Source organism: Colobus angolensis, unplaced genomic scaffold (genome assembly GCF_000951035.1).
Source record: "Colobus angolensis palliatus isolate OR3802 unplaced genomic scaffold, Cang.pa_1.0 Scaffold72, whole genome shotgun sequence".
Classification (NCBI taxonomy): domain Eukaryota; kingdom Metazoa; phylum Chordata; class Mammalia; order Primates; family Cercopithecidae; genus Colobus; species Colobus angolensis.
In genome coordinates this window covers 3,782,368-3,793,404 of record NW_012120932.1, presented here as the reverse complement: position 1 = coordinate 3,793,404, position 11,037 = coordinate 3,782,368, and the positions used below count along the sequence as shown (strand labels likewise).

The following is an 11,037-nucleotide window of genomic DNA, read 5'->3' as shown; positions in this document are numbered from 1 at the left end:
CAACTATATATTTAAATACTGGGATACTGGTAAGTTATTTGGTATTTTAGGGGATATTAAATATTCCATCTCTAATATAATTTATATTGTGTCATGCTTCCTGTAAGTTTTTAAACAGAAACTTTAAGAAAGTGATTATGCACTTAAAAAAATCATATCAAGCAATATAAAATCTGAACACCAGATTGGTACAAAATGTGAATATCACATAAAAGTAACCTGGCATTGAAAATGAGAAGCTGTTACCCTGTGAAATTATAATGTAAAAACACACTAGATAAAATGCAGTATCTTGAGTATAATCTGTTATGAATTCTGAAATTGTGTACAAAATGTATATTGTATGGATTTTAAGACCTCTCTCACATGTAGACTCTTGACATACCTGGCCTGTAAAAGATATATAGGCTGACAGACCTAGGAGAAAAATTGCTATGTTCTGAGCCCAATGTGCCTCTTTGGTCCATAAGTATCATTTACAAGAACAATCATGATTCTTTGATTCCTAGCTGTTGCCCCAATTACGAGCCGATTGCTCATACCTGTGGCACCAGTCACTCCATCAAACCTTCATTCTGGGCTGCACACTCCTGGAAGGAACCATAAAGGAGGTTTGAGGGCAAATATCCTTTGTGTTAGGATCTGGCTCATGCCCACATCCCCTTTGCTGGTACCATATTCAGTCCATGAAGACCTACTGGATTCTAGACCTTTGTAGTAGATCTAAAACTCCAGAACGAGTTACAGAATTTTACTTTGTGGTCCTTCTGTTTCTTAGCATTTTTGTCTTAATTAGTTTAGGCCGATGTAACAAATTACCATAAACTGGGTGGCTTAAACAAGGAATATTTATTTCTCATAGTTCTGGTGGCTGGGAAGTCCCAGATCAAGGCATCAGCATGGTTGAGTTCCGGTAACTGCTGACTGCAGACTGCTGATTTCTTGTTTTATTCCTACGTGGTGGAAAAAGCGCAAGCTACTTTCTGGCCTCTTCTGTCAAAGTTGTAAAATTTCATATTCAGACATATAAAAGTTACAATGCTTATTTCAAATTGAGAATCAGTAGGGTGATAGGCATGTTAGCAAGAAACATCATTATCTCCATATATAAACTAATTTTAAATATTACAGTTTATTTTTCCAGGTACTAATCCCTTGGCTCTTATAAAATGTATACTTCAGAAGATCCCTTTCCTTGTTTCTGCTTTTTATTCCAATTTTATAACTTCTCATAAAAAATGAAATAAGATAAATTTAAATGCTGTGTAATTCATCTGTCTGGAAAAGAACATCATTCTTCTGACAACACTGAACATGTAGATGAGGAATCACAGTGGAGGAAAGCTATCCTAGTGGGACCAAGTATCCCAGTGGTCACAGACTTAAGGGAAAGGATTCAGGATGTTAGGGATGTAGGGGAGGAAAAACACCCTTCACTTCCGCCATCTTTTTGTCCACAGTCAATTTTGTCTGAGAGTAGTGATCGCTATAGAGGTGAAGAGTTAAGAAATACAGAGATTCATCTTCATTTCTGACCATTTCACCTCCACATATGCATTAAAAGCACTAGTGTAAACTAAAGTTATTACTCCTATCCTCCTGCAAGCCTGGAGGACATTGCCTGTGTCCCCCCCCACCTTGATTTCTTCAACCAGTTTTTGATTCAATTGTTTCCACCCTGACATAACATAAAAGACAATATGGAACATACAAGTAACATTTATATCCTGGACGGCTTTCTCTACCTCGGAGAGATGACAGATGTCTCCATGTGTAAAGCTGATTCCTTCCAGAATGGTTTGTGCAGGGATACTTATGTCAAACAGAATCATATGGACTCCCCTATGATTCAGAAACAGCCTAGGCAGAACCCAAAATATCTACCACTTCCTGTAATGACAACACTTTCTTTTTAAAAAAATAATTTTGACTTTTATTTTGTATGCAAGGGATACACCTGCAAGTTTTTTACACAGGTATGTGCTGTAATGCTGATGTTTAGGATATAGATTCCATCACTCAGGTAGTGAGCATATTACCTAACAGGCAGTTTTTCAGCCCATCCCCCCTCCCGCCCCTTCTAGTAGTTCACGGTGTCTAGTGTTACCATATTTATATCAATGTGTACTTAGTGTTTAGCTTCCCCTTCCAAGTGAGAACAAGCTGTATTTGGTTTTCCATTCCTGTATTATAATAATTTACTTAGGGTTATGGACTCCATTTGTATCCATGATTCTGAAAAGGATATGAATTCATTCTTTCTTATGGCTGTGTAGTATTCTGTGGTGTATATGCACTACATTTTAAAAATTCAATCTACTGTTGATAAGTACCCAGGTTAATTCCATGTCTTTGCTATTGTGAATAACGCTGCTACGAACATACAAGTGTATGTGTCTTTTTGGTAGAATGATTTATTTTCCCTTGGGTATATGCCCAATAATGGGATTGGTAGGTTAAATGGTAGTTCTAAGTGCTTTGAGAAATCTTCAATTGCTTTCCACAATGACTGAACCAATTCACATTCCCCTCAATAGTTTATAAGCATTCCTTTTATCCACAGCCTCACCAGCATCTGTTGTTTTTTGACCTTTTCATAATAGCCATTCTGACTGGAGTGAGATAGTTATCTTATTGTGGTTCTGATTTGCATTGCTCTGATGATTAGTGATGTTGGACATTTTTTCATACATTTGTTGGCTGCTTATAGGTCTTGTTTTGAGAAGTATCTGTTCATGTCCTTTGCCCATTTTTTAATGGGGTTATTTGTTTGTTTGTTTTTCCTTGATTTGTTTAAGTTCCTCATAGGTTCTGGATATTAAACCTTTGCTGGATTCATAGTTTGCAGATATTTTCTCCTATTATGTAGGTTGTCTGTTTACTCTACTGACAGTTTCTTTTGATGAGCAGAAGCTTTTTAATCTAATTAGGTCCCACTTGTCAGTTTTTGGTTTTGTTGCAACTGCTTTTGGGGACTTAGCCAAAAATTCTTTGCCAAGGCTCATGTCCAGAATACTGTTTTTCCTAGGTTTTCTTCCAGGATTCTTACAGTTTGAGGTTGTACATTTAAATCTTGAATTCATGTTGAGTTAATTTTTGTATATGATGAAAGGTAAGGGTCCAGTTTCATTCTTCTGCATATGGTTAGCTAGTTATTCCAGCACTATTTGAATAGGGTGTCCTTTTCCCATTTTTGGGGGGCTTTGTCAAAGAACAGATAGCTATAGGGATAGAACCACTTCTGGATTATCTATTCTGTTCCATTCATCTGTCTTTTTTGTATCAGTACCAAGCTGTTTTGCTTACTGTAGCCTTATAGTATAGTTTGAAGTTGGGTAGTGTGATGCCTCCAGGTTTGTTCTTTTTGCTTAGGATTGCTTTAGCTATTCGGACTTTTTTTTGGTTCTATATGAATTTCAGAATAGTTTTTTTCTAGTTCTGTGAAAAATGACATTGATAGTTATAACATTAAATCTTTAAACTGCTTTGGGCAGCATGGCCATTTTAACAATATTGATTCTTCCAATCCATCAGCATGAAATTTTTTTTTAATTTATTTATTTGTGTCATCTGTGATTTCTTTCAGCAGTGATTGGCAGTTCTCCTTGTAGAGATCTTTTTTTTCACATTATGGAACCTTTATTTTTCATGTGATTTCTGTACATAAGGAGTATGAGAGTAACCCTTTCACAAATAAAACTAATTTACTAGAATAAACAATGACAAAACTGAACTGGTATTTGATGTGAATCCATAGGATTTTAAGCTTCAAATCCAGCCAAGAAGTTTGTTACAATCTCTTTCAGCTTTGCATCTGATTCTTCTGAGATCTTTCTATCAGCCCTGGTAGTGCCCAACAGGGCTTGGTGCTGGCTGACAACATGAGACAAGAAAGCATTCTCAAATTTTGTAATCTTGCTGGGCTCCAGTTTCTCAAGATAGCCCCTTACATTCACATGGATAACAGCTACTTGTTCTTCAATAGCCATGGGAGTATACTGTCTTTGCTTCAACAACTCAGTTAGACACACATCACAACTCAAAAGTTGTTGAGTGGCAGCATCCAGGTCAGAACTGAACTGGGCAAAAGCAGTGACCTCACAATACTGAGCCAATTCCAGCTTCATGATACCTGCCACCTGCTTCATAGCCCTGGTTTGGGCAGCAGCTCCGACACGAGACACAGACAGACAGACCTTAATGGCAGGGTGGATACCTTTGTAGAACAATTCTGCTTCCAAGAAAATCTGTCTGTTAGTGATAGAAATGACATTCACTGGAATGTCAGCAGACACATCACTGGCCTGTGTTTCTGTGACTGGCAAAGCAGTCAAGGAGCCACCACCAAAAGCATCGTTCATCTTGGCTGCTCTCTCCAGCAATCGGGAGTGTAGGTAGAACACATCACCAGGATAGACCTCACGACCAGGGAGTTGGCAGAGCAACAGAAACATCTGATGATAAGCAACAGCCTGTTTGGATAAGTCGTCATAAATAATCAAAGCATGTTTGCCATTGTCTCTAAAATACTCTCCCACGGAACAGCCAGTGTAAGGAGCCAGTTACTGAAGTGGGGCAGCATCCAAGGCCATAGCTGACACCACAATGGTGTATTTCATGGCATCTGCATCTGTAAGTCTCTTCACCAACTGGGCAACAGTGGATCTCTTTTGACCAATAGCAACATAGGTACAGTACAGCTTCTTCTTTTCATCAGATCCATCATTGAAACGTTTCTGGTTAATGATTGTGTCAATAGAAATTGAGATTTTCCCAGTCTGTCCGTTACCAATAAGCTCATGCTGATCATGACCAATTGGTACCAAGCTATTCAGAGCCTTAATGCCAGTCTGCATTGGTTGCCGCACTGAAATTCGAGGAATGATTCCAGGGGCTTTCAGACCAACTCGCCTATGGGTCTTGGAACCAAATGGACCCTTTCCATCAATGGCATTACCAAGGGCATCAACTACACAACCCAGCAGCTCCTCACCAACTGGAACGTCCACAATGGCTCCTGTCCTCTTCACTGTATCTCCTTCCTTAATTAGTTTATCATTTCCAAACACGACAACACCAACATTGTCAGGTTTGTAGAGATCTTTAACCTTCTTGGTTAGCTGTATTCCTAGATATTTCATTTTTGTGTGTGGCTACTGTAAATGGGATTGTGTTCTTGATTTGGCTCTCAGCTTGAACATTATTGGTGTATATGTAACCGGCTCAAGTCCAGCTGCTCTCCTCTCAGAAGTCAAAGCATGAGAACTGAGGTGTGGTGAAAGGAAAGCAACTTTTGTTGGCCAAATGCTAGCAGATGGGAGAATGTCTGGGCATAAGCTCAAAAGAGCCATCTCAGCCTTCTGGGCTGAGTGAAGGGATTTAAGAAGGAAAAAGGTGTGGGATATGAACATGAGTAGCGAAAAGGGAGTGCATAGCTGCATGTCTTGTTCCCATAGTTATCTCAAGTCATCGCCCATCTAGAGATCTGATTTGCATCATCCTGACTTGGGCGTAACTCCCCTTGAGTGGGAAGATCTGCGGCTGGGTCTGTCTGCCTGATTTGCTTCAAAATTGGCTCCTGGAATTTCTAAGCAAGCACATAGTTAGATGGGCAAGCACTGTGCACAGATATGTCTGTTGGGAAAGGGCGTAACAAAGAATCTTACACTACAAGGCTACATTCTGAGATTAGGAAGGAGAGGAAAAAAATAGTTTAAAAATGTATTTCGAGGCTGAGGTACTCAGTTATATATAGAAATGCTATTGATTTTTGTACATCATTTTTGTATCCTGAAACATTCCTGAAGTCATTTAGCAGTTTGATGGGCCTTTTGGCAGAGTCTTTAGGGTTTTCTAGATATAGAATCATATTATCAGGGGCCAAACATGGTGGCTTACACCTGTAATCTCAGCACTTTGGGAGGCCAAGGCGGGCAGATCACTTGAGGTCAGGAGTTCAAGACCAGCCTGGCCAACGTGGTGAAACCCCATCTCTACTAAAAAATACAAAAATTAGCTAGGCATGGTGGTGAATGCTTGTAATCCTAGCTACTCTGGAGGCTGAAGCAGGTGAATCACTTGAACCCAAGAGGCAGAGGCTACAGTGAGGTGAAATGGTGACAGTGCGCTCCAGCCTGGGCGACAGAGGGAGACTCGGTTTCAAAAAAAGAGAAAATCATATGTCAGTGAAGAGAGACAATTTGACCTCTTCTTTTACTATGTGGATGTCTTTTCTGTTTGTTTTTCGTTTTTGTATTTTTAGTAGAGACGGGGTTTCACTGTGTTAGCCAGGGTGGTCTCGATCTCCTGCCCTCGTGATCTGCCCGTCTTGGCCTCCCAAAGTCCTGGGATTACAGGCATGCGCCACCGCGCCCAGCCACGGATGTCTTTTATTTCTTCCTCTTGCCTAATTGCTCTGACTAGGGCTGCCAGTACTATATTGAATAATAGCAGTGACAGTAGGCATCATTGTCTTGTTTTTGTTCTTAGGGGGAATGCTTCTGGCTTTTGCCCAGTCAGTATGATGGGTTTGGTAGAGATGGCTCTTATTATTTTGAGGTATGTACCTTAGATGCCTAATTTTTTGAGGGCTTTTATCATGAAGGGATGTTGGATTTCGTTGAAAGCTTTTTTTGCATCTACTGAGATGATCATATGGTTTTGCTTTTAATTCTGTTACTGTGGTGGATCACATTTATTGATTTGCATATGTTCAACCAGCCTTGCACCCCAGGAGTAAAGCCTGCCTTATTGTAGTAAATTAACTTTTTGATGTGCTGCTGGATTCAGTTTGCTAGTATTGTGTTGAGAATTTTTGCACCTATGTTCGTTAGGTATACTGGCCTGAAGTTTTCTTTTTTTGTTGTATCTCTGCCAGATTTTGGTATCAGACTGATTCTGGCTTTGTAGGATAAGTTAGAGAGGTACCCTTCCTTTTCAATTTTTTTGAATAGTTTCAATATGATTGGTATTCTTTTTTTGTCTGAGTTCTTCTTTTTATTTCTGAGAGAATTTGTCTGTGAATCCATCTGGTTCAGGGCTTTTTTTTCTTTTTCTTTTTTTTTCTTTTATGGTTGGCAGTTTCTTTAATACTGATACAATTTTGGAACTTATTGGTCTGTTCAAGTTTTCACTTTCTTTCTGCTTCAATATTGGGAGTTTGTGTGTTTCCAGGAATTTATCCATTTTCTCTAGGTTTTCTTAATTTGTGTACATAGAGCTCTTCACAACAGTCTCTGAGGATCTTTTGTATTTTTGTGGGACCAGTTGCAATGTCTTCTTTGTCATTTCTGATTGTATTTATTTAGATCTTCTCTTTTTTTCTTGATTAATATAGCTAGTGGTTTACTGATCTTGTTTATTCTTTTGAAAAAAAAAAAAAAAAAAAAAAACTCTTTGTTTCATTGATCTTTTGTATGGATTTTTGTGTCTAAATTTCATTCAGTTCTTCTCTAATTTTAGATATTTATTATCTTCTGCTTGCTTTGGGGTTGGCTTGTTTTTTTTCTAGTTCCTCTAGATGCAAAGGTACATTGTTAATTTGAGACTTTTCTAATTTCTTGCTGAAGGTGCTTAGTGCTAGAAACTTTCCTCTTCATACTGCTCTAGCTGTGTCCCAGAGATTTTGGTAAGCTGTGTCCCTATATTCATTTATTTCAAAGAATTTTTTTATTTCGTCCTTCATTTTATTGTTCACTGAGGCGTTATTCTGGAGTAAGTTGTTCAATTTCCATGTATTTGTGTAGTTTGGGGGGGCTAGGACTGATTTCAGCTTCATCCTCCAGACCCTTGAGATTGGGCCCTAGCTGTTCTGGGGGATCCAAAGTGCTCCCAGGCCACCAGGAAGATACTCAGGCAAAGCAAAGCTCCCAGGCTTGGCAGCAGAGGCTACTCTGTACATACCTCCTGCAGGGTGACCAGGCAGGGGTCCTGCTGGTGGGCAGGAGGGTCTACAAAAAAAAAGTTTCCCAGTCCCACAGGGAAGCCAGCCACACTCTCTCCTGGGCCAGCAATCAGCTGAGGCTAGAGCTGCTTGTACGGAGATGGGGAGTCCTAGGGGATGGGTGTCTAGGCCATGCTCTGCCACAGCTGCCACATGTACAAAAGCTCCTGGACTCCATGCCAGTGAAGCCCTGTCTCTGCCTCCTCCCTTTGAAGATCCCCCTGGCAGCTCATATGTCCATGGAGAATGTGAAGTTCTATGTACCTAGGATCCCAGAGGTCCCCAGTGAGAGTAGCCTGTCCCTCCATCCCTTCACTTATCCCTTCCCCAGGAGACACTCAGGTCTGGGAACTAGCCCTGTCACGCAAGTATCCTGTGCAGGGTTCCCAGCTTCCTCCTTCTTCAGCCTTGTTGTCTGCATCACCTCTTTAATGACTCTCAGTATTTTCTCTCTGAAGATGGGCTCAAAATATGTTGGTGTACTCAATATTTTGGTCTCTCTCAGTGGGAGCAGAGCTTCCTGGTTGTGTCTAGTTGGCCGTCTTGTCATGGTAACAGTTTCTTTTGGAGATTTTTTTGGAGTCCATTTGTGGCAGTCGAAAGATAAGTAGACAGTGGTGACAGATGACAACTGGGTCCACAGACTGCATGAGGAAGAGTAGCCTGTGGCAGAGAGCTTACTTGAAGAAATGGTTGAAAACTTCCCAAATCTGAAAAAGGAAATGGACAACCAAATTTCGGAAGCTTGAAGGACTCTGTCTAAGATGAACCTAAAGATCCAACACCATGACACATTATAATCACTCAAAAGTCGAGGACAGAGAATCTTGAAAGCAGTAAGAGAAAAGTGACTTATATACAAGAGAACTCTCATAAGATTATCAGCAAACTCATCAGCAGGAACATACCAGACTGAAAGGGAACGGGGTAGTATATTCAAAGGGCTGAAAGAGAAAGAAAATTGCCAACTAAGAATACACAGCAAATCTGTCCTTCAGAAATGAAGGAGAAATAAAGATCTTCCCAGATAAACAAAAGCTGAAGAAGTTCATCACCATTAACCTGCCTTGTTAGAATAACTAATAGTAGTCCTTCAAGTTGAAATAAAAGCTAGATACCAACTTGAAAGCATACAAAAGTATAAGGTTCTGGTAAAGGTAAACATATAGTCAAATGCAGAATCTAGGCCGGGCGTGGTGGCTCACGCCTGTAATCCCACACTTTGGGAGGCCAAGGCGAGCAGATCACGAGGTCAGGAGATCGGGACCACCCTGGCTAACATGGTGAAACTCCGTCTTTAGTAAAAATACAAAAAAAAAAAGTAGCAGGGCATGGTGGCGGGTTCCTGTAGTCCCAGCTACTCAGGAGGCTGAGACAGGAGAATGGCGTGAACCCAGGAGGCAGAGTTTGCAGTGAGCTGAGATTGCACCACTGCACTCCAGCCTGGGTGACAGAGTGAGACTCGGTCAAAAAAAAAAAAAAGCAGAATCTTGTCATACTACAATAGTGGTCCATAAATCATTTTTAAATCAGGTATAAATAAAAGCATAAAATAACCATAATTATTAAATTATATTAATGGATACAAAATATTAAAAGTATAATTTGTGACATTGATAATGTAAGGTGAATTGGAGGTCAAAGAGCAGAGGTTTTGCATGCAATTGAATTACATTTTTAGTTTAAATAAATAGTTATAGCTATAAAATGTTTTATATAATCCCCATGGTAACTTACAGAGAAAATTGCTATAGAAGACATACCAAAGAAAATAAGGCCTCAAAGCATACCACTACAAAAAAAAAAATCAATGAAACAAAGGCAGCAAGAGAGGAAAAGAGGGACAAACAGTCCCAAGACATACTGAAAACGATTAACAAAATTGCAACAGTAAGCCCTTCCTTATCAATAATTACTTTAAGTGTGAATGGATTAAACTACGCAATCAAAAGACAGAGTGGCAGAATCAATGTTTTAAAAATCCAAATGCATGCTACCTACAGGAGATTCACTTAGCTTTGAAAACACACATAGGCTGAAAATGAAGGAATAGAAAAATATATACCATGCAAGAGGTAACCAAAATAGCAAGGGTGCCCATACATATATCAGACAAAATAGACATTAAGTTAAAAATTGTCACAAGAGAAAAACAGTACACACCATATTGATAAAAGTGTCAATTCACAATACAACATTTATAAATATATATGCATCAAACAGCAGAGCAGCCAAATACATGAAGCAAACATTGATAGAACTAGAGGAAGAATTAGATTAAAAAAGTAATAGGAGGAGAATACAATACTCTTCTTTCAATAATAAATAGATCAACCAGAAAGAAAAGCAACAAGGAAATAAAGGACTTGAACAATACTATAAGTGAATTGAATCGAATAGATATATAAAGATTATTGCACCCAGTGTTAGTATACACATTCTTCTCAGCTGCACATAAAACAGTCTCCAAGACAGAACACATGTTAGGACACAAAACAAGTTTTAGCAATTCCAGAAAAAAAAATGAAAGAATACCAACCGTATTTTCTAATCACCATGAAACTAGACATCTGGACTAGAAAACTCTGAACTGGAAAACTCCCAAAGATGTGGAAATTAAGCAATATACTCTTGAACAACTTGATGAGTCAAGAAATCACTATTTAACAGTATTTTAAAGCAAATGAAAATGAAAACACAATACACCAAAACTGTGGCAGTAAATGTTTATATTTTTAAAAGAAGAAAGATCCCAAATCAATAATTGCAGATAATTTTGTGTCTCAAAGAACTAGAAAAAGAATAATAAACTAAATCCAAAGTTAGTGAAAGGAAGGTCTAGATTACAGTCAGCAAAAGGAAGGTCACAGATGACAGAAAACATAAATGAAATAGAGAATAAATCAAAACAATAGAAAAATCAATGAAATAAGAGTTTCTTTCTTAAAAAAAATGTAAAAAATTAACAAACTCTTTCAATAATTAAGAAAATAGAAATCTGGCAAGATGGCCGAATAGGAACAGCTGCAGTCTCCAACTCCCAGCGCGAAGGACACAGAAGACCGGTGATTTCTGCATTTTGAACTGAGGTACTG

At 38.9% G+C, this 11,037-nt stretch overlaps 1 pseudogene across 1 annotated transcript in view; it reads right to left on the bottom strand.

Annotated features, from left to right (window-relative positions):
- Nucleotides 1–3,626: 3,626 nt before the first annotated feature.
- LOC105501543 overlaps nucleotides 3,627–11,037 on the bottom strand; it is a 55,185-nt pseudogene continuing 47,774 nt past the window's right edge. The window contains exon 3 of the transcript XR_001000209.1: nucleotides 3,627–5,101. The product of XR_001000209.1 is annotated as an ATP synthase subunit alpha, mitochondrial pseudogene (transcript). The remainder of the gene's footprint in view (nucleotides 5,102–11,037) is intronic.